At 39.7% G+C, this 24,080-nt stretch overlaps 1 long non-coding RNA gene across 3 annotated transcripts in view; it reads left to right on the plus strand.

Moving 5' to 3' along the window:
• The window catches only part of LOC103792253 (uncharacterized), a 120,931-nt gene that overhangs the window by 3,109 nt on the left and 93,742 nt on the right, over positions 1-24,080 (plus strand). For 2 of the 3 annotated variants that reach the window (XR_013533699.1, XR_013533700.1), the window contains exon 2: positions 20,110-20,316. This is a non-coding gene — a long non-coding RNA (uncharacterized LOC103792253). Of the gene's footprint in view, positions 1-20,109; positions 22,304-24,080 lie in introns of those variants that run through there. The other variant, XR_013533698.1, reaches the window with a different exon arrangement.

Here is a 24,080-nt window from a genome sequence, read left to right on the forward strand (position 1 = left end):
AGGCATGCACCTATAGTCCTAGCTACTCGGGAGGCTGAGGCAGGAGAATCCCTTGAATCTGGGAGGTAGAGGTTGCAGTGAGCTGAGATCACACCATTGCACTACAGCCTGACGACAGAGCAAGACTCTGTCTCAAAAAAAAAAAAAAAAAAGTGAGAAGGAAGGTCAATAACCACAGTCTCCTTGCTATCTTCTGCAGAGTAGGTGCAAAGCAGAGAGGTTAAGAATTTGTCCTCAGGAAATCCATAAGTAAAGAACCAGAAGCCATTATTTTAACATGGGGCAAATTACAAAGCCCTCATGAAAGTACTCTACCCCTTACATTCTCAAATAGAGGAAAATGTAAAAACTCTTTGCTGTTTGTCCTAAATTTTCCTATTTTGAGCTTCAAGAATGGTTCTTAGAGAAAGAAAGATAAACAACAGTCCATGTTTACTTTCTCTACATAAATCATATTTCTCCCTGACTTCATCTGTTCAGACCAAAAAATCCTGATCATTCTAGTCAAGTCTCATACAGAAGCACGAAGACCACCCCTCTTGCTCAGTCCTGATTTCTTTAACCCATCAGTTAGTTTAGTTGCACTGGACATAGTAGAATCACTGAAGATGTTAAGCTCCATAGCATCAGGAACCATGACTCCATGTTCTGTTCCTGATGCCCATAGTCATCCCTGACACATAAGTTCTTTCTCCAGGACTGTTGAATTTGATTGAGTTGTTTAGTGAAATTAGGGAGCTGAAGAAAATTATAGAGATGTACAGATGATATAACTCAATCCCCAAGAAAGCAAGGTGGACTTTCCATGGATAGGCAGGTCGTGAGTGGCAGAACCAGGGCCAAAAGCCAAGTCTGGTCTATTGCTTTATGCCACAGAGCCTAAAGATTGAAGCACGCTTAATATTATTAAATTGACTCTCTCTTAATAACTTGGTTCTAGCTTTTAGAGATGTCTGTGATCAGATGTGATTTGTAGACTGGCTTGCTAATGAGAAATGGTCCCTAAGTGTTAAGTGTTACTTTTGGCAATAGTTAAGGTGTTATATCAGATAAGATGCTTTTTGCTGCAAGTGACAGAAAATCCAAATCAACTGATTTAAACAATGAAGAATTGTATTGCCTTGCATAAAGGCCTAGAGGTAGGTCAGGTATTACATAGGACTTCTGCTTGTGATCCCATGGCCCTGCCCTCTTCCCTTTTCTTTATTCTCAAGCTACCAGAGAAGTGCCACAATATTACAAGACCACACATCAGCACTCTGCAGCACTCTACAGATGAAAGGAAGGGAGGGGATCTCTCTTTGTGCCTCTCTGTTGAGGGCAAGGAAACATACCTGAAGCCCTTAACAGACTTTTCTTGTATCTTGTTGGCTGAATTGTATCATGAAACCATTCCTGAAAAATGGCCCTGTCCAAGTGAATACACGCCTTGACTGGCTTAAGTCTGGGTTCCTGGGTCAACCACTGGCCAGCAGCATGGGTTTACCATGATTAGCTTAGACCAATTAGGGTTCATCCCTGGAGGTAGGGATCAATATGTTGAACAATGGCAACAGGATGGTTTGAATGTTGACGAGACAATCTCAGAAGCCACTATAGTTACATGAAAAGGATATTTACTTTATTAGCAAATGGATAATTTAAGAACATTCATCTATGAAGAGAGGCTTCATTATACCTGAGGAAACCTAGATTATGAACAGTGTCTTTTACCTGATTCCACGCCTCTGAATTCCTCTTCTTCCCATAGCCCTACTTCCCATCATGACCACCCCCAAACTCAGACTCTACCCCGTCTTCACTTCCCAAGAACAGTCCTTGCTTGTGTGGTGAGACTTAAGTCTTCTGGAAAACATCTGGTGTATAGCATCACATAGCCTTTGCTTTCTGGAACCCTCATCTTGCATTTGTTGCTGTTTTTATGACTGGTTTCTCCACTGATCCTAGCTCCTAATTTCCTGTTGTGGGAAACTGCCTAGTACTATACTTGCCCCAGGACTGTAGCTCTTTGCTTCTTCCTAACCCAGGGGCAATAGCCATGGCCATGAACCCTCTCTTGGGGGCTAAAAGCCTAATTCCTTCTGGTGCCCTTCTTCCATGTCAGCTGCTTGTCTGTTCTGCCCTGTTTGTCTGCATTTCTTACCCTCAATGATTTACACTGTGCTGGTCACTCATTAGGATGCTTTGCCATCCTGGACTCCCTACCCCCGATCACTCCCTTGATGGTAAGCCGCAATTTCCACAGTTTCCAGCCCCCTTCCCTGCCCTCCCCTGGAGACCCAAGGCTATCTCCTCTCCTATCAAACTCTACCAGTTCTGTCATAGTTTGTAAGGTGCCATGCCCCATTCCTAACGGGATCATCTATTCATTAGATTATTTCTGAAGACTTCTAGTCAGGAAGAGTAAAATTGTCTTCCCAGTTCGTACAAGGTTGCTGTAGACCCACAAAGCTCAGAGAGACCTTACAAAATTTCTAAACTTCCATAATATTTGGTTTTACCATTCTATATATTTTTTGGTATCTGTCTTCTCTCCTTATATTCCATGACTGTGCATTCCAAGAGAAAAGGGCTTTATGGTATATATTCTTTATCTGGAATGGTATCTGGAACATACCTCTAAGTGTTGGTGGACTGAATGAACTGGATAATCAGACTCAAGTCCAAGGTCAAATAGTATCTTCAGTTGACTTTGGACTTGAGTGCTACTCAATGGTAAAGTGGGGACTGGAAGTCAGGGTTCCCTATTCCTTGGTTTTCTGTATTACAAAAGAAAACATATAGGGAATAATTGGCTCTGAAATAGTTATATGTATTTTATTATAATACCTCTCCCCTCAAAGCATAATAAAGGATTTGCAGATGACTTCTCTTTTACCATTCACATTCCAATAGGGGAGAAATTGTTAAAGAAAAGCAGGTTTATTTCTTTTTGAAGGCTTACTGAGGTAGAGCATAGTGAAGTCGCCTCGTCACAAGGCTACATTCAGTTTCACATTCTCGTTTGCTTTTCAGAACAATAGTTAAATTTCCCAATTCCCACTCCAAAGCAAAGAAAATGCTGCTAGCTCTGTCAACAACAAATAAAACACGGGTAACTACTTTGCAGGCAGTTCACATGTTCATCTTTCAGCGTCTATTATGAATCTATTATGAATCAAGCTATACTTGGCATATCTGTGAAAGAGTGTGTGAAGCTTTCTTGCAGAACAAAAAAACAATAACACCCATATTCATGAATTGTGATATTTTGGGATAACCATATGTGACTAGTGTGTCTTCAAAATATTTTATTCTGTTGATACATAAAAGGTTTGAAAATGTTGTTTTCTCGGCCTCTGGTGTTCAAGGAGGCTAAAGAACTGGCAGCCCCGATTTCTTTTCTTATTCATAAGCAAAAGTTATATCTGAAACAGCCTTCCAACAGAACATATTGATCATGTCTTCAGGAGCAAATATGTGGCCCTACTTTTTAGGGCCACAAAAGGCATTGGTCCTTAACATAAAGCAGCTGCTAAGCTATTATAAACCTGCAGGAGCTTCCCAGTACCCAGTGAGTGAACGTTCTTAAGAGTACCTTGGGATTGAACGGAATTCTTTTGCCTCTGACCTGGGCCTGGCATATCAACATAAGGACATCTTATGTCCTAGAAAGAAGATACAGAGCTGATATCGTATTTATTAATTAATGCCCCATCAAGTTACAGAAAGGATTTAAGGCTTATATAGAGACTTGTAGTACAAGAAGAAGAAAACAGGTAAAATAACTGAGAAAAATGAAGCCACAATAAAATGAGGGCAGTATACGAAGTTTATATGGAACTCAATATATAAAGGCTTAAGCCAGCACTGGAATTACTCTCCTAAGAAATATGCATGGGCATGTATTACTTTTGGAGAACCAAGTGTATACAAATCCAAACCTTTAAGCCAAAGACCATATGAGGCTAATATTTATATTTCAAAAGTATTTTTCAAATAATTCATCACTATATTTTGTAAAATGATGAGGTTTTTGCTGTTAAAATAGATTCATGTTATTATAGAAAAAAATTTTCGATTCTCTATGTGTGGCACCTTATTCTGCTGTAGGATAGGCATAAATAAATAATTTCCACTGCATACAATGTGAGCCCACAACAACCATTGCAGGGTGGAGGACCAAGAACTGTTTAGGAGATATTTAATCAAAAACATGGATCGATGGAGAACAGCTCCTCTTCAATTAGGCCAGGATTCTATGCAGTTGTCTAACTTCAGAGGTATAGGCTGGCTCTCGAGGAAGGGAATGTTAAATTCTAATCCTAGCTTTTTCCTGATCTTCATCCCATTAAAAATTCTTCTTAGGATGCTTACGTGTCACCTTCTTGATGACAGACCTGTTTCACCTGATAGCACCTAGCTCAGCACCTTGAATACAGTAGGCATCCAAAATATTTCCCAAATTTTGCAAGGAGAAAGAAATGAGCTTCATGACCTCTGAATTCACAGTTTTTATAAGTTAGAGTGAGATTCAGAATTTTCCTCATATTTTAGCCCAGCAGTAAGGTCACTTCAGATCCACCCTCTGAGACTGTAGGACTCAGGCCCAGGCAGCTCATAGTGACTTTAAAGGACAAGAGTTAGCTTGACAGGACAGGGGGATGGGGCAAGAGCGAGAGACAGTTTCTGGGTGAGAATGAGGTGACACAGCTGGTCCTGAGATAAAAAGATATAAGAGTCAGATACACACAATAAACTCTGATCATCACCGTGACCAAAGACAGTCTCATGGCAAATAGGAGGACTGCCCTTTGACCTCCATAATTATCTCTCAAGCAGCAATGCTCTGTGGGTGGTTTCTTCTCTTTCTTTTTTCTTTTTCTTTTTTTGCCTTTCAAGACTGCCTTTGACATTCATGTAATCATGAATGTTAGAGTTGTGGCCCAAGAGTGATTAAGCAATCCCTCGCTCAGACATTCCCAGGATACTCCTGGACACTAAAACCTCCTAAAGGCAGCCCTGATTTAAAACCTTCTTTTACTGTTTTTCATCATATTATTTGCAGTTATTTCTTTGCCTCTATAAGTGTATATGTGGGGGGCGAGGAGGTTGAAAAACAACCTATTTCAACTAAAAGTAATCTTCTGTTTTGCATTTGTACAAAATCAAAATAGACTCTAAATTTCAGAGTCATGCCTTTAAAACTGCTCTGGGCTATTCTTCAAAGGTAGTTCTTACAACATGTTGAAAATAATGTGGTCAAGTTAAAAGGAAAGCACTAGAATTTTGCTTTTAAAATAACCAGTATGTTATTTTAAAGTGTCGATCCACTTTTTGGTTTTCACATAAAACCCTTAGATTGTTAAATCCCCCCACAAAGAAATCTGTGCCTTTCATTTTTTTCTTGTTTGAAGTTTGGGGTTTTTTTGTAATTTATTTTTGCATTTATTGTTGGATAATGATGTACTACAGAAACGATAAAACACAAGCTGTCTCTTATTTTGTTTGGTGATAAATTGCTCAATTAAAAGCAGGTTATGTTGTATGCCCTTGGCAACCTGAGCTGAGACTGTATTGTTCAGAGTAGTACATGTCACTCTAAATAATTTCATATGCATCTGTTTTATTAGTAGGTGCTAATTAAACATGCATTTTGTGGAGTGACTTTACATAAGATCATTTCGCAGTTTCCTTTGTTATTTATATAACACTCAGGGATTCATGGATCATGAATCCTACTATAAAAATTTTCCTCTTAAAATCATTAATGGAAACTGAAGCCCCTTTCTAGTAGTGTTTTTCTAGACATGATTAGAAAATATTCTAGTGAAAATTTAAAAGCAACAAAAATGTATTACTAATATGCACCATGTTACATATTTCTCAGATTTATAAGCCAATGCAAATGCTCATTATAAAAATTAATGCCATCTTTTAATTGGTCTCCACACATTCCTCTGGAAATCCATCCAGTCCATGCAAACGATAGTCAATACAAAGATGGCTGCTGGGGAGTTTCTCTGGCAGCTAGGGGCTGTGGCCTTACCCAAGTGCTCTGCAGGGCCAATAGGTCACACATATGTATGATCTAGTCTGGTTGCTGTAGGGCTATTTCCTGCCATTGCTTTGCCTTTTTGTCCAAATGCAGCTCAAAACCTCAAATCTGTAGCATTAATTCTTTCAGAAATGGCCACCATTCCTCCCTTTGTCTATTTTCCACACAGTGTTATACCATCCCCTCACTCAGGTAAATTGTTTTAGAGCTATTTCTGCATAGGTAGCTTGTAACTTTAGGTAAAGCCCTCAAGCACTCTGGGTCTTGCTTTCATTCTGAAGAGAAAATATATTGGCATTTCTCAGAATACTATATCCATGAAAGTTTTTAAAAGTCTTAGTGAAATAAGTTGATGGCCCTCTTTATCTCTAAAGCATATTAGCATATTGAAATTTCTAAAAATCACAAAGGAACTTGTTTGGCTTTGCTTAACACAGTGTCCACAAATTATTTTATCTGGGAAACTTTCTCCTAGTAATATGTTGCCATCTCTCAGAACTAGTGGAAAAACATGCTTTCACTCCCCAAATCACTTTAGACTGCTATACTTGACAATCTTTAAGAGACTGTTCTAACTCTACTGGACACTATGGTTCCTGTCTGTTAGTGTCTTCTTTTCACAAATGATTTGAATGCCTAGGTTAAGCTAAATCACTCCATATAGTCAATAGTTTCTTTAAAAAATTGCTTGAATCTGGGCAATTTATCTGCCCACCAGTCACATAGTTCATGGCATTTAACACACTCACACACCAGAGTACAGTAAGCTAAAGGTTTTAAAGACTGACTAATACTTCACCGTGATAGGACAGACGTTTGGAGTTTCAGCCAAATCTTGTAAATTTAGCAATGAATATCAGAGCAACTCCTTCTGTTACCCTAAATGTCAGGGACTCTTACATTTTCATGAAGAACACACAGGTCTTGGTTTTTAAAGGTCATACATGAGCACTTTCATTGAAAATCATAAGGTTTGTCTACATCGAAAATATGAGTGCCACCATTAGAGGCACGTGAAAAATGGACCTGGAAGTTGAAGCAGTCTTTTGATGTTGCGAGGTGTGGATTAGACCAAACTGCAGCACTCTAAGGTCCCTCCAACCAGCATATTTCAGGACCAGTATGAGCATGTTTCCCCACAACCAATGTTTCAGCATAACCATTCATATACATTCATGCTCCACTATCTGAAATTGAGCTCAGTAAACTATGCACTATTTGATACCCCAAAAAGCATGTTGAGTATAAAGATTAGCCTGTGTTTTGCCCTGTATACTTTACTGTATATACCACAATCTAATTACTTCCTCTTCTAGGTGGCTAACTCACTTCCTGTTACAGAGTCTTACCTATCTAGTTCTTGCCTTGGTTCTATTCCAGCATGAAGTCCATAAGACAATCTGTGGAAGGTAGCCTCAGTTTCGAAACAGCTGCCCATGTCTATGTGAGTGCTGATACTTTGAGCCAGTTCCAGTTTACTTGCTGAATTTTATCTTCTTGCCCTTGTCTTGATTCCTGACTTTGTGGTGCTCCTAGCAGCTCAACTGTTTTCAGATAAACTGCTTCCATGTTAACCTTGTCTTGCCTCACCTATATCTGGCTTCCCATCTCAAATCCAACTACAATTATAGCACAACACTATAAAAACAAGTCCATTTAAGTGTGCTTGGGCACAGAGACATAACAAAGAATGTTGAGTAGCCGCAAATAAACTAAGCATGTGGCAGTTGGGTTGAGTCATTTTGCAACTAAACAGCCACATTTGAATAAGACTTATATGGAAGCCACTCAGGTAGTTTCATAAGACCTATACACACCAGGGATTGTTCATCTCGTTTCTCACCTTTAGGAAACCTTCCCTGACTGCTTGAACCCAAAAGGATCTTGTGTTCTGAAGTTATGTAACTCCTATTGTCTGTACCAAGTGCCAGGCATTTACCATTGTCTGGCATTGCACTGTCTGATTGTCTCATTGGCTCTATTTTTACACGGGGATAGTCTTCCTAAATAGATGAGGACTGTGTCTAACTAATTTTTATATCTCCCACAATCTGTAGTCTATAGTAACAAGAAGATATTCTCAGAGACTTGAGCAACTAGACAGTGTGATATGGGGTCATCAGAGACATCTATTTGAGTGAATTGGAAAATTAAGCTGGAACCTAACTGTTGGGTGAGGATTGATGGGAGGGAAATAAGGGATTTTGAGACAGAATGAAGAAGGCAAACACGGGAAGTTCAACTTGCTGCTCTGGTTTAAACTAAACACTACGATTTTCTTTGTTCCACAAGGGTTTCAGAATTCCCTTCCTTACTACATAATTACCTATGTTATTGCATAGGTGACAGATTAGACAAGGGCCTCCTGAGAATTCCTAATGCCACCATAAAACAATTGCAGCAAAGTTCCAGGAATTCAGATTTAGATTTCTCCTTCTAAGATTATTTACCCCTCTGATAGCTCATAATAATATTCAACTAAAGTGAGAAGGAAGCTCTCTCCCCAAAAATTCCTTTCTCATTCTTCTAAATCAACATGAGCCTCAAAGGTCTTTGGGAAACTCAAGACTCATAAAGAGCACGGCATCCTACTTACAAGGGTTTTCAAGTCAAAAATATCCTTCTCATTATCACAACTAGCAATTTTAATTCTTTGAAATGATTTATGCCTGGGAAAGATTAGCTTGTCCTCTTTACATATCCATACCTTTATATTAATCTATTATACATGGCTATGCATTCACCAGTTCAAGAAATCATGTTTAAAAGTATAAGTAGTGGTTTTTTAATAATAATATTTGGTTAAATCCAATGAATGATTCAGCAAATTTTCTTTTAAAGACATAAATGTAGTAAAGGGATGTTTTCCGCCCCAAAAAATTACAATAATGCCCAGGTGATTTGGTAAGCCAAAATATTCCTAACCACTTGGGCCTACCCTCCACTTGGGGATCTGACTCCAGGCTAAAGAAGAACTCACCATCTTATTTTAGACTCACAGCTATAAATTGTCTGAGTTGCTGCAAAAGTCCAACTCCTTAGAGGTTTGGATAATATCTTTTAGTCTGTAATTATAAGCAGGAGCAAATGCATGTCTATCTACTATGATTTTGAGACAGTCAAAGAAAAAGAATTGGTAGCATCATAAACTCTACCTCAAAAATGTATCAGATAGGTACAAGGAGATCAGTGGGGAAACCCAGAAGATTTTGTAGTTATCTGCAGCCAAACAAATTATACAAATCAGGGCAAGAGGAAAAGAATACAGAGTATGCCAGGGTGGTAAGATCCATTTGTCTGTGTTAATGTATCTATCTTCTACCTGTGTTCTCATATTCACCTTGGTGTCATGAAGCCCGCAGTGAGACAGAAGATCCATGCTGTTGGACGCATGGCTCTGCCTTAACGTTTGCTATGAGGCTTGGAAAATTTTACACCAGCTCTCTAGGTTCCAGGTTCCTCTTCTGAAAAATGGAGACACAAGTTCTTTTCCTATTCACCCATAGGGGTAGTCATGAGGATAAAATGTAATAATTTTGGAACTGGCTCACTGTCTTAAAGAGCTCTCTGCCTGCCATTGACAAGAGAAGCCTACAGGAGAACTTCAGAAGGCTGCCTCCCTCTCTCCAGAGGTTGCAGTAGACACTGCCCACTCCTCCATTCCATGAGCAGTAGTGTCACCCAGGATTAGTGATAAACATTGTTTCTGATGAGCTCCTTGCTGTTCCTCTATCTCTCTTTCCAATAAGATCTTTTTCAGATGACTTTAAAACTTCCCAAGACGGCCTTCATCCAAAATGCAATGTTCAGTTCCTTTTTTGATTTGTATCCAGGAGCCTTAGACTAGACCAGTTCTTCTAAAACTCACTGAGCCTCAGCTAGAGCCTCGGCCTTCAGTTTGCCTAGAAAAGATTTAAGACAAGGAGTCATGTGATGATTCTGTAAACTATGAAATTCTACTCTGTTGTAAAGTATCCCTTTATGACTTCTACAGTAAAGGAGCACTCACTGAACCTTCAGAGGCAACCCATTCCATCTTCGGATAGCTCTGAGGATTGAGCTAGAATCCAGGTCCCTTTCATCAGTGTGGTCCAAATGCTACTCAATTCCATAAAAAAGTGTAATCACCCAGAACACTTTTTCTTTTCAGTCTCCCCCCAGAAATCTTTTTTTCCCTGTTGTTTCTCATGGATATAGTGTCTAATCCCTTATTCCCGTTTTCTTCTCCCTGAACAACTCTGGATGGATGGTAATAACTAATAACGGTAAATAGTGATATTCTGCTAATAATCTGCCAACTCCTCCACAAGAATCTTATGATATTGTGAGATTCTCAACGAACCTTCAAATATAGACTAAAAACAAAGCTCAGAGATCTAGCTTATTTCCTTATCTACAAGCCTGGTTATATTGTCAATGAAAGAAATCAGTTGGGTTTGACGTGATTTGTTCTTAGTGAACCAGTGCTAGCTCCTAGTGATCATTGCTTCTTCTCTTCAATAACCCATTCTAGCATCTTGGCCAGGATTCATTTTCACTTCCTTTCTGGAAATCAGAACGACACCTCAGTTTTTGAACCTTCCTTGTTCTTTGTAACTCTTTACAGCTTCATAACAATGACTCAGCAATCTCTTTAACAACACTTCTCATTTTTGTCTTATGATAAGAAATGAACCATTTGGATCCCAGAAATGAATGCAAGCTAACTCAGAATGTCTGGTGTGGATATTTCTTTCTGAAGACTCAGAAGTCTGTTTAGAGAGAGGGTGGGTTGAGACAACAGACTTCACTATGTTAAAGCACCAGTATCCACAACCCTCTTTACTTATGCACAGTCCAATAGAACAGGAATTGTTTCCTAGCAGACTAGGTCCAGAGTGTATACAGAAGAGAAAAACTTCATTAGCAGGATGAGGAGGGACAGGTAGATAAATGTAGAATGAAAAGAATGACAATCGGAACCTGTGTTTTAATGTGTCCCAGGGTGCATCGCCCCAGGAAGAGAGAGGATTTTGTCTCTGTCTTTCTCCACTTTGGTTTGGCATGACCAGCAGCATCTCTCCTGGAGGGAAACGACAAGTGTCTGCTGGTCTGGATTAAGACACATTAACAGGGGAAGCATATGGTCACTCACACGCTTGTTCCCACACTGAGCTAAGGTTAACAAATTAATGAAAAGGAAGCGTGTGACATAAATGTTGAGCCTTATTAAACATGAGATCATCACTCCCAGCTATCTTTATCTTACAAGAAACTAAATTAAAGAAATGCAACCCCTCTTCCATGCATACACACTGAAAATCATTCTTATAATAGCAAATCATATTTTTGAGGACAAACAACAGCAGTTTTAAACTCTAACATTGTAAGGAAAGAGTCTGTTCTAAAAGAGTTTTATTGAGATGATATGGGAAGAAGCAGTGTTATTTACTAAAGTACAGCGTTGCATTTTCCTTTGTTCTTTCAACAGGTTAGTAATTACAGGAGCGGTGATTAGCCTTGACAGAGGGTACACAGAACGATAAATGGATACTGTGTGCATGGGGGGCTCTCTGGTGCCAAGCGTATTATTTTCAGTTGGAGCTAATTATCCTTATTATACTGCATGACTCTTTTTTCTTGAATTATGAGTGGAAAAGTGCTGAATAGAGTTTTTTTCAAAGTGCCTTGAACTGTGGAGGGAAATGAAAATTACAAACAATGAAAAGCTTGTTAGACAATGAGAGCGATCATCTGTAAAGGGACTCTGAAGGAACTTCCCTTTTCCTGCACTATAGAAATGTAAAGTGCTTATCAGAAAATGATCAGGTTTGGGGTTTTGTTTTGAGATTTTTTTTTTTTTTTTGGCCACACGGATGATGGGAGGAAGAGTTATACTCAGCCCAGCCTGGATATAACTCTTTTATATCCAGGGGCAGTAGCAAAGCAGCAGGAAGAAAGATGGAAAGTCTATCTTTGTACAGGATCAGTAAATTATGGAGGGTTGGGGGAAGATGGAGGGTGGAGGTCAGGGGGAAACTGTGTTTAGACTCAGGGGCAGAAGCAATTTGCCGATTCATGCAACTAAATCCCCACTGCCAGACCCTTCAGTGTAAGGAAAGATAGTTAGGATCCTGCCTGTCCCAAATGCCACCTGAGAACCGATCTGAGAAGAGAGAGTTTAGTTTGAAATCCAGTTACCACTCAATCCTTTCTTTTTTCCCTCCTCTATTGCCCCCCTCCCATTATAGTGATGCATATGAACAAAATTCCACAGATGGTGCATGCTTTTATGAGCTCAGTCCTGAAATTTGGTTCGAAATTTCCCCAGTGTCCTCTGTGCTTCTCTCTTTGCAACAGATGCACTTAAATGTTAGCAATTTATTTGTGGCCTGTGCTCCAACCAGAGCTGGAGACACAGGGCTGTTGTACAAAAAGGAACAGAGCCACCAACACAGCACGAGGTTCCCTGACCCCACTGCTGGGGCTGCGGGAGGAGGCCTCGGTTTCTGTGGGCACAGTCAGTCATAGGAAAACCAAACTTGATCTTCCCCTCCTTCCAGCTCAAGCTTGTTCCCTGAATAAGATGTTAAATCCAACAACTGTCAAAGAAGGGCTTTCCTTTCTTAGCCTATCATGCCTCGTATTCTCCACATGAAAGCACCTCATTTCCAGCTGTTACCTCTTAACAGGCTTCTGGGACCCAGAACGATGGAATATAGAAGTTCACGAGAGTTCGGGAACAGGCAGATTCTTTTTAAGGACACCAGGGCTCTGTAAGGTGACACCCTCTAAGAATACAGCCTTGGTTCCAAGGTAACGAATGAGTCAACCCTTTTATTTAGTATGTCAACAGTTATATGCTCATTTAGTTGGACTAAAATATTCTTGAGCAGAAAGTAATGGGCTCCATGTCAGCCCAGATAAGCAGGCAATTAATGAGAACGAAATGGTTATATTTCTCTAACGCAACATCACTGATGAGATTAAGAGGTACAATTGCCCAAATAGGGACATGCACTAAAACATAATTAAGGAACGAAGCACATACTGGAGAAGCAACTTGGGTTGCTTAGAGAGGATGAAATCTTCTTTTGCTTGTAATAGCATCACATAGGTGAGACCACCACTGGCCAAATTGCCCAGATCCTATCCACAATCCAATGGTATTGGCCATTTTACCCCATGATTCACACTTTTTCGTCCTCGATACAAGCTAAACTTGTCACTCTTCTTAATAGTTTTTGTTCCTTTTCCACAAGACTCTTCTCATTAAGATGAAGTGATTACAATGTCCCTAAGTCTGAGTATTTTTATTGTTATTTCTTGCTAATTCGTTAAATTTGAAGTTCCTTAATCCATTGCACTGGAGTACGGAAAGCAGCCTTTCAGCAAGGGACTAAGCTGATACTCAGTTTCTACACACATGCAAACTGGGGCGTGATGTCCACCTAGCATATTTGGTCTCTAATGGCCTGATTGATTTATTTCTCTAAAACTTTGTGCTCACCAATCATTCTGGTGAAAATTACTTCCCAACTAATTTCATAGACTATTTCTGATGTGATCATTGACTTTTTTTCTTTTGGAGGGGCTGGGGAGAAGTGTAGTCTAGAAAGTGGGGAGCAGCATAGCCTCTGCTGTCTGACCACCAGGGCTGCAATTTTCACCCGTGCTTCCTATATGACCTAAGCAAGTTATTTACATCTTCTTATCTGCTATTCCCTTATCTACAAAGTGAGGACAGTACAGCACTTATTCCAAAGGGGTTTAATTTGAAAATGTATGAGGAACTTAGCACAGTTCCTGGTACTCAGAAAACTCTCAACAATTTTGTCATGTTATTTTTATTATTTTATCAGCATCATGCTCATTTAAAATAAGGTGACATGTATTTATATAATAATGCTTATGTTATACTCCCATATTGTAAAAAAGACAATAATGCACCCAGATCAGTACAGCTGTATTATTTAGTCATATATAGTCATACTATTTGCAAAACATTAGGTAGAGAGGATCCTGATGAAATAAGCTTCAAATAAAGAATGATTTTTTTAAAACCCAGATCTGATCATATCACTAATCTACTTAAACCTTTCAATGGCCTCCACTCCTCATAAAATAAAGCCCAAATTTCACAACCTGACTTTGCAAGGCCCTTTGTGACCATGTCTTGCCAAGCTTTCTTACCTCAAAACTGATCTCTAAGCTTGGGCCTTCATCTGCCTAGAATATTCCTCCTTCCTCTCCACCACTCCTATAACTAATGCCTACACATCCTTCAGACTCTGATTTCTATGCAACTTTCCCCCTGAAATCTTCCCAGATTCTGCACACCCAAGTTAGGTGTCCCACTGGCTTGATACTATAGCATCATGAGTTAGTTCTGTTGTTATTCTGTCAAAGAATGTTGTCTTTCCATCAAAGGATGCTTTGGAATTGCCATTGTTCTTCTCCCTCACTAGCCGAAGAGCTCCTTGAGGACAGGGATGGTGAGTGCCGAGTTCACCACAGTTGCACAGTGCTTGTACATATGGATGATTCATTTACATAACAAATTTTAGTGAGTCTCTACATATGTATTGCTCAATCCTCCATCCTTCCTCAAGTGAGCTGCACAGCTCAAATGGATTCATAATTTAAAATTAGACTTAGCCGCATGCAAATACATAGCTCAGTACTCATTCTGGCTTATTCTATTACTGTATGTGAGTAGGAAATTCTAGTTGGAGGTCGAGGTTTGGGACATTTGCCAGTAACTTCACCAAATCAGTCCTTACTTTCACCAGAAAATGTCTTTGTAGGAGGGAGCTAATGAAAGGCAAGCTGGTGAAAGAGGGTAGGAGACTTCTGGCTGCACACTGCTTATTCATTCATTTGGGATGGCTTGGAAGTAGAATGAAGCCCCTCCCACCAAGCTACTAAGATGCTTCCCACCAGGCAATGCTGCCGCCGACCCCCTTCTCATTTCCCGATGAAATGTGGAAAGACAGCTTCCTGGAAATTCCAGAACACAGGGACAAAGAGACTAGAGTCTGTCCATATCTTGCAAGGCAATCCTGGCAGATGGAGCAGCTCCTCAATAAACTTTTACACCTGAAATTCAGCTTTTCTGATAAAAATTATAAGGCTTTGTGTTATTTGTTGACAGTTATGAGCCACAATCATATTTAAATCTCCCTGCAAACTGTACCTGTTATGCCAAAATAGTTCTGCTTAGGTTTACAGCCTGTTTAGAAGAATAGCTCCAGACATTATTAGATGTGTAAACAGCTGAAATGTAGTGCTTAGGGAATTCTGTCCACAGAAATTTATAGGTTTTGTTAAGTATATTCCTCAGCTATAAAAATGAGAGGGACCAATTTTGTTTATGCTCTTAGCATATTGTTTGCTTGGCTAAAGTCAGGTTGCCATCAACTGAGGGGATAAAACATGAGTCAATGGCTAAGAAAACTTAGAAAGGCTTAGATATGGCTTTTACTTTTTGAATGGCTGGTGCCCAGCTAAAATAACAGATGCATTAATACTTCCCCAGTATTACACAAATGCTAACGGCAGTGGAAAGCTGACCTTCTCATACTTCTTAACAGTTTTCGTCCAATTATGACTCTAGGATGCAAATGCTAAGAACCGCTAGTGGATTCTTACTATCCTTATGTTGCTATTGTGGTCAAAGCTGTCACACAATCAGCACATGCAAGCAGGTGCTCCTTTTCTAAGAAGGTGAACAGTCTGCTCATTTCTCTAATAACATAGATTAATTATATTCGCTTGGTGCAAACATAATTGCAGTTTTTGCTACTATATTTTTTTTTAAATTAAGATGTTGTCTTGCTCTGTTGCCAGGCTGGAGTGCAGTGGCAAGATCTCGGCTCACTGCAACCTCCACCTCACAGGTTCAAACAAGTCTCCTGCCTCAGCCTCCCAAGTAGCTTTTAAAATTTTTTATCTCCAACCTGTCAACGGCAATGGTCACATGGTTACAGTGAAAATGCTGTTCACCTTCAGACTTAGGCAAGCCAGGAGAAATGCACATCCCAAAATACCTCCCTCCCTTCAGAAAACACCATTTGTTTTGTTCTGTTTTAATTGAGCAATAGCCTTTTACATGAAGTTTTAGATTTTTTTCATATTTTGCATTAAATAAAATTAATTCATCTAAGTTTTTCAATTTTATCTTTGCATTTTTTTCCCCAGTGATTTTTTTAATTACCCTGGGCAACAGCTTCAGTTATTTATGGCTGTTGACCTGTGTAGGTGTGATGTAGGGTGGGAGGTTGTTTGACTTCTCTGTATATATTGCACTAAAATCATGATGAATAAACTGTAAGTTAAAGTAGAATTAATTAAATATAATTAATTTAAAAAATAATTTACAAAAATCAAATTACCTTTATAAGGTGTATTTTTTTAGAGAATGGGTAAAATTCTGACTATTATGAGATAACAGCAATGAAAGAAACTGATCAGGTAACTCAGATACTGCTAATCTTATAATAATATTAACATAGTACTTAACAAATATCTTAAGCACTAAGGAAAATAATTGTATAGTCTCTCCTCATCACAGAAAATCAGTTGATTCCCTGAGGGAGATGTTATTTTAACTTCCTCCCCGACCTGGTACATCCCTGGACATTAGCCTGGAAGGCATCTCCAGAGGTGCTTAGCACTAATTAGCACTTTTTATAAAGATCTTCATTTGTGGAATTACTTATAGGGGAGTCAGCCATCTCTTAAAAAGGGTGCTGGATATTCTTCAGCGGCTCATGGAGAAATTTTGGCTGCCTTTTAAAAGTAAGTTTCATAAAAAGACAAATTTAAAAAAAAACAGTGGAGACACTTACACAATTTTTTTAGAAATACATCCACATTCTAGAAAATTCATTGTGCCTTATTAATAGCACAGTGGTAAGGGAACAGGATTGAGATTCAAGAGACTGATGCTCCGGTTCTTGTTCAATGGGGAGCCAGTCATCAGACAGGGGCTTAATCTCAATTATTTAAGCCTTGTTTTCTTTACCTCGAAAATGGGGATGACATCTTCCTTCTCTCACTGGGTCCTTATAAGGATAAAATGAGCGGATTGACATGAAACACTTCGAAAAGCTGGAATCACGAATAACTAAGTAAATGAAGTATCTTATTATAGAAATTATCGAAATTCTGAACTATCTAAGGTTACTGAAAAGAAAATATTTAATTATTTGTAAAAATAATATGCCTGGAAATATCAGGCAATAAGTTATTTGCTTGTGCCTGTTCTCTTTTTAAAATATAGATTCTCTATTTGCCCATTTTTTGATGGTTGGGCATTTTTCCAGTTCCCCCATGACCTCTGGAAGAAAAATGTTTAGTGTTTCTGGGGTTAACCTTAATCAATTTCTTAACTTTGTGGGATATAGACAGATAGGGCTACAAATTTAAACACAACATTTTTCTGGAAATTCAACTTAATGAGATACTTTCCAATCCTAGAATGATTTTCTTTCTTTTGAGTTTTCTTTTTCTTTCAAATTACCTAAGCAATGCATGATTATTTTAGAAACTTTGAAAAACCGAGAAAAGCAGAGAAAAAAAATAAAATTTTCTATAATCTCATTGTTTTTTAGAAGTTACCTAAATCAAGAAGTAAAAGAACCCTCCTCATGCCATCCGTCCCAATCCCCAGAGACAACCACTGTTTTTCCCAGGAGAACTTTTGTGTAACCTTTCTTACTTACACAAACCTGCCATCAACAGAACACCCATATGTGACAATAATTAAATCCCTTTGCTTGTCTTCCAACTTTCCATCACATAAAAACCGTAGCTTTACACGTTTTTTCAGTTTTGTCCATCTGAAGCTATATTTCGCTTCACAGCTTATTAACTTGATTTACAACTTCTATATATTTCGACAGATGGTAAGTGGCCTCCACTTATACTCTGGCCCCAGGCTCCACAAATGTTCCAGGCAGAGCTGCATCAGTAAGCTTGCTCCAGCGGGTGCTCCCTGGGTCCCTGCCTCTGCCTGGCCCCACCGAACCTCTGAGTCATCTTGGCCCTAGCCCCCAGGCTCTTTCTGGAAATATAGATGGAGGGGAGGGGAAAGGACAGGGCATAGAAGACTCAAAGGAAGTAGAAGAGGAAAAGAGATCCAGTAGTACATAACACTACACTCTAAAGGCTTTTTAACTTTCTATTCCTGATCTGGACTATGAGCTTTGAAGGGCAATGGCTGAACCATGTTTCAGGCACAGAACTGGCATTCAACACATAGCTGTAGAAAGGACCAAATGACTGAATGAACAAACGAATGGGCAAAAGAGAGAGACCCACCACCCTAAAGTGGAAATATAGAATTCCTATGGATCTCATACACTACCAATTCTGAAAACAGACCTTTAAAACATTGAGTAAGGTGCCTTTGGCCACCTCCTTTTAAATGCATACCTCTCAGTATATTTATGAAAATAGCAGTGCCCTTAGCTGATAGTCGAATGACATTTTCACCCTAAATATGACTGCTAACATGGAATGACCTACTTTTAAAAAGTAATATACCTTGCATATAGTGGAGATAAACATTTTTTTCCTACATCGTGGATGTATTATCAAACTCATTGTTTGCTCTTGAGTTTGATCACGTTACCAGCCCAGAATTGTAATTTTGACCCTGTGAAATATAAATGCAGCAAGCACTCAAAAGACAGAACATTCTGGGTGAGTAAGGGTCTGTTTGTGCATTTTAGAGGCAGGTAAACCTAGTTGTGTTGGCCACATTTAAAGTCTAATTGCCTGTGTGACTAAATGGCAGCCAATAGTAGGTGGACTCTGCTTCCAGATCCAGGATGACTGATGTTTTTATCTCTAAGATCACAATATATTATTTGCACAATACAAAGGAACCGTAAAATAAAACCACAAGCATTACTGAAATACATGGGTCAGTTTCTCATCTTGCCTGTTTTATAATCTCAATATTAGTCATGATGCTGGGCTTGGATTTCCATGCCTATAATATGGCAATTTCATTTCTAGAAATTTATCCTAAGGAAATACTTAGTGAGATGCACAAATATTTATATACAAAGATGCTCATTGCAGCACTGTGTATATTAGTGAAGCACTGAAAACTATCTTAATGTCCTACTCTAGGAGACTGGATAAATAAAGCGTGGTGTAGCCAAAGGACATAACATTATAAAACCATTAAAAATCATCATGGTGTGTAAGGAGAGCAAATTGTGTGGGGAAATAATCATGGTATATTTCACACCATGTTGTTAAATGAAAAGAACAGTTTGTACAATAACAATGTGATTATACTAAGAATTCCACCTAAGAATGCAAAGAAAAATGACTAGAATGCTATCGAGCAGCATTTTAACAGTGATTCTCATTAGGTGACATTATGGGTGATTTACTTTCATTTCTGTGCCTTTCTCTATTTTATACATTTCCTACAATTAATATGTAATTAAAAATTTGGAAGTATGTTATTCTTAAACAGGACTACCTGATAACAGCATTCTGGTTTGTAACATTGACGATTGTTACATTTTATGCTCAACTCCCATTGTGCAGAACCCCACACCCAGAGTCCTCTTAACCCCTGTGTTTGGGTATCTGTATGTATTTGGGTAGGTGGCTTGGATGCTCATTCCATGGTTGGGCCTGTATCTTGTTCATTTTTATATCTCCAATGTGAAATAAAAGTCATAAAGCAATACCAGGTTTTTTCAAAGATCCAGGAAAACTTAACTCAAAGAAATCCTTCTAAATTCCAGAATTCCAGGCCGTCCCTGAAGGTATTCCTCCAGCCTCCCAAGTGGTCCGTTGCACAAAGTAGCCACCCAGGTTAAAACCTCATAGTCAATTCAACATGATGGGCTCCAACTGTATCTATCTAATTTGCATGTCCTTCAGTAAGCATTTTACTATTCACTGTATAGGACTACCACCCAGATTTAATTAAATAGTTGATTAAACATGATAATGGTGATCATTTCAATAAAGCACTGAATTTCAATTCCTTGTTCAGAACATAATCCTTATTACATTTTCTCTAGGGGAAAATAAAATCTTTTCTTTTCATCTTTTTCCAGGGAAGTTTTCCACTTAGCACATGAGAGAACTGCTCTCACAAGGGCGATTCCATGTTCTGCACCTGAAGGCTAGAGGGAAGGGGTGAGAGGGAATGCTCACCCTTGGACCTGAGCCCTTGATCGGCCCTAGATGTAAAGACATCATAGACGCTCACCTTAGGAGATTTATGACGTCTAACGGAGCCATGGTGACCAAGGATGTTCCTGGTATGTCTACTGTAGCCTTAGATGCTAGTACATATAACTCTCAGGTAATTAGAGACGATGCAATCCAGCCTAGACTTTGGGATTTTTCTGGTCAGTTTCTGCATGCCCAGCCAATCAATATGCATTAATTATTACACGCTAATTGTTAGCATGATTCAGTCTCAATGATTCATCAGCATTACACACAGGGAAGTCTGTTGTGACTGGAATTGGGAAGAGTTAAAGGAATGAAGAAATGTGTTTTGCCTAAAGGTGCAAAACATTTCAGTGATAAGTGATGGGAGCACCATGGTGGGTGGAGAGCAAACGCAAACTCATTGGGAATTTCCAGAAATGTGTGGACGGCACCTTCCTAGCATTGTCTGACGGTAAATTTAGCACTTGGCGTATGCTGCTTTGAATTGTAATTATTTTTCAATTATAGATACCTTATCCTTCCAACTTCATTAAACACTCCAGAAGGGTAGGGGCCACACTGCTTACGTCTGGGTCTCCAGTACCCAACACCCAGCCTCGGAGAGGCAGCCCCTCAGTAGTAGTGATGGGAGATGGCTGCCTCCTTGGTGATTGTGGTGATGCCACTGGCAAAATCTGCCATGCTGACCAAATAAAGGTAAAACTTTTAGAGGTGCTGTCAAGCTCCTTTGGCCTGCTAATCACTGAAAAACAGGCTCTCTCACTCATATGAGATCTCCCCTCCTTCCTGTTCTCAGCTAGAAATACCATGAGAACAGACTGTCTCACAGTGTTTTCAGATTTCCACTTCTAGTCCCTGCCAAAAGCAGGAAGTGCAGAAGTGGGCGATAATTCTTTTTTTCTTTTTAGAACACTTTATTAAAGAGTTTTGGTTGTTACTTGTTTTTCCCCCGAACCTCATTAGAATTAATTTGAGCAATACTTTGAATTCACATAATGATTTTCTTACAGGACACACAAAACCCATTATTTATCAATGCCATTTCCCAACAAGGTAAGGTAGAAGGAGCTACAGAGGGTAATGAACATTAAAGATGGAAGACACCTTGGGGATTTTCTACTCCGGCATTTTTTTTAACTAGTGAGAAAATTGAGACCCAGAGTCATCGTGTGTGGTATTTCCTGCTCTATGTCAGCACGTGCCTCCCTGACATAGTACAGCTGTCATTCTCTTGTCCTACACTGCCACCACCCCTACCCTATCACCACTTCCCCCCCCCCACTCCTGTATCTATTCTATCCCCTCTGCTCTCCTGCTCCTTTCCCCTAAGTCAACTCTTTCATTTTGGGAGAATCAATTGTAGATAACCATCATCAAAAGGACCAAGAATCACCGTGTCTGACTATGCTGTTGGAAATGAAGGAAGGAGGAAAAGGAAAACAAGAAGGCAAGAAGAAAACAGAGGAGTAAACATAACATCAAAGTGGGGAAAGAGACAGCAAAGGTTTATCAGAGACCAAGGAAATGGCTGCTACCTCCTTTCAACATAGCACAGCAACTCAACATCCCTGTTGGATAAACTGCTCTATACATGGTGCCATTTTGGTTCTACTTCCTGAGGGTAAACCCCACCTGTTCTAATACTATCCCCATATCTTAGATGGATGTCCAAGGAGGCAAGTGAGTCCTCAAATGAGAGCCAGAGGCAAAGCAGAAGTAGGCCTTACAGATTCTATGGGCTAAATTGTGTCTCTCCCAACTGCCTATGTTGAGAGTATAATTCCCAATATGACTATTTGGAAATAGTCCTTCCTAAAGGAGGGAAATCAATGTTAAATGAGGTCATAGGGGTGGGGTCCTCATCTAACAGGACTGGTGGTCTTATAAAAAGAGGAGGAAAGAGTGATCTCTCTCTGCACACAAAGAAGAAAGGTCATGTGAGAACACAGCGAGAAGGGCATCTACAAGCCAGGAAGAGAGCCCTCACCCGAAACTGAACGAGTCAACACCTTGATCTTGGACTGCCCAGACTCAAGAACTGTGAGAAATAAATATCTGTTCTTCAAGCCACTCAGTCTATGACTTTTTTTTGTTATGGAAGCCCCCCAGCAGACTAATACCTGTTAGTATTTTTTTCTTTGAGATGGAGTCTCGGTCTGTCACCAGGCTGTAGTACAGTGGGTGATCTTGGCTCATTGCAATCTCTACCTCCCAGGTTCAGTAACTCTACTGTTTCAGCCTCCCAAGTAGCTGGGATTACAAGCACGCATCATTAAACCCAGCTAATTTTTGTATTTTTAGTAGAGATGGGGTTTCACCATGTTGGGCTTGATCTCCTGACCTTGTGATCGACCTGCCTCAGCCTCCCAAAGTGCTAGGATTGCAGGCGTGAGCCACCACACTTGGCCTACATGATAGTTTTTAATTGTTAATTAATTGTCATTGATAAGCCGGAGTCCAAATTTTTACCATGACACTCTAAAGTCTCATGGCTGTCCATCCCATACCTCAGGACATTCTTAGTGGTTATAATGGTTTCTCATCATTAGCCTACATCTCAAGTAGCTGATCTAAAGTGAATCATTCATTGTAGAACCCAACTGGGGTGACAGCACAGTACAAGATCACAGAAAAGGGATATTACCATTCATCAGCTGACTTCTCAGGACCACATTCACTTCTTCAGAGAGGTAGGTTTACTCTGAAGCTCCCAGAGCTGTAGCTTCAGGGCAGCATACTTGCAGGGGCCCCTTCCCAAGACCAGTACTTAATTTTGTATTCAATTTTTTGAAGATTTTAAAGGTAGAGGCCTCCCTGCACCAGTATATGTTCCTGATACTCCCATATTTTGCCTGGCATTCAACACATATGTATTACGCCAGGCCTTATGCCAGACACTAAAAATATAACAGGAAATAAGATAAGGCCATCACAGTACAAGTAAATGAGTATCAGAGTAAACAGGAGATCTGTATCATTTAGGCAGAAACCACCGAAATATGTATTAGTGAGGGTGGGAGAGACAGAGGAGTTTCGTTCACTTCACAAGGACTTGCCAGATACAACCCAAATGGAGTTTGCTCCCTTCATGCCCCCAGAGGCCCTAGTGATACACATTTTTCAACTGGAGGGAAAGATGACTGACTGAAAACCTGCTGTGTTTTGAGTAAAGAACTCAGTATTTTGCATATATTGTTTAATTCTTACAGCATCCGTGTGGGATGAGCATGATTATCCCTGTGTGGTGAGGACAATAAAGTGCAAAGAGGTTAAATAATGTGTCCCATGGAGCTCCCGTTACACACACCCAGGCCTACCTGACTCCAAAGCCCACGAAGCTTCCAGGCTGCCAAAGCTTCTGCCATGAGCCCCAAGGCTGAGGCCGGGCTGAGAGCAGCCAGGAATTAAGGGAGAAAGGGTGGAGACAGGGAGACTCAGACTCTCGAATTATGACTGCAGCAGTTTTCCAAATGGCATTCTTTTCACATTGCTGCTATGTAGGGCCCAATTCCATAGTACAGTAGCGTGCGTGGTGGCAGCAAAAGAGCACAGGGCTGCAGGCGTCACCATGCCTCTGAGTCTGTGCTCCGTCGCTTTTCCACTCTTTAAAGCTCTGTAAAATTTAGTTTTAAATCCATGAACCACCTGGCTGTCGAATCATGCTTAGACATCTAAATTCTATGAGGAAAATAAGCCATTCAAATTTTGAAAATTTTCAAACTGAATAAATCATGCTTGGCTTCGAAATCTTTACCCTGCATAGCCCTTATGTAAGCTCCTTTGTGGAAGTTTCCTTGTTCAGCCAAAGGAAAAAAAAAAGTGTCAAATGATCACAAACCACCCTCTC

This window comes from Callithrix jacchus, chromosome 4 (assembly GCF_049354715.1).
Source record: "Callithrix jacchus isolate 240 chromosome 4, calJac240_pri, whole genome shotgun sequence".
In the NCBI taxonomy this organism is placed as follows: Eukaryota; Metazoa; Chordata; class Mammalia; order Primates; family Cebidae; genus Callithrix; species Callithrix jacchus.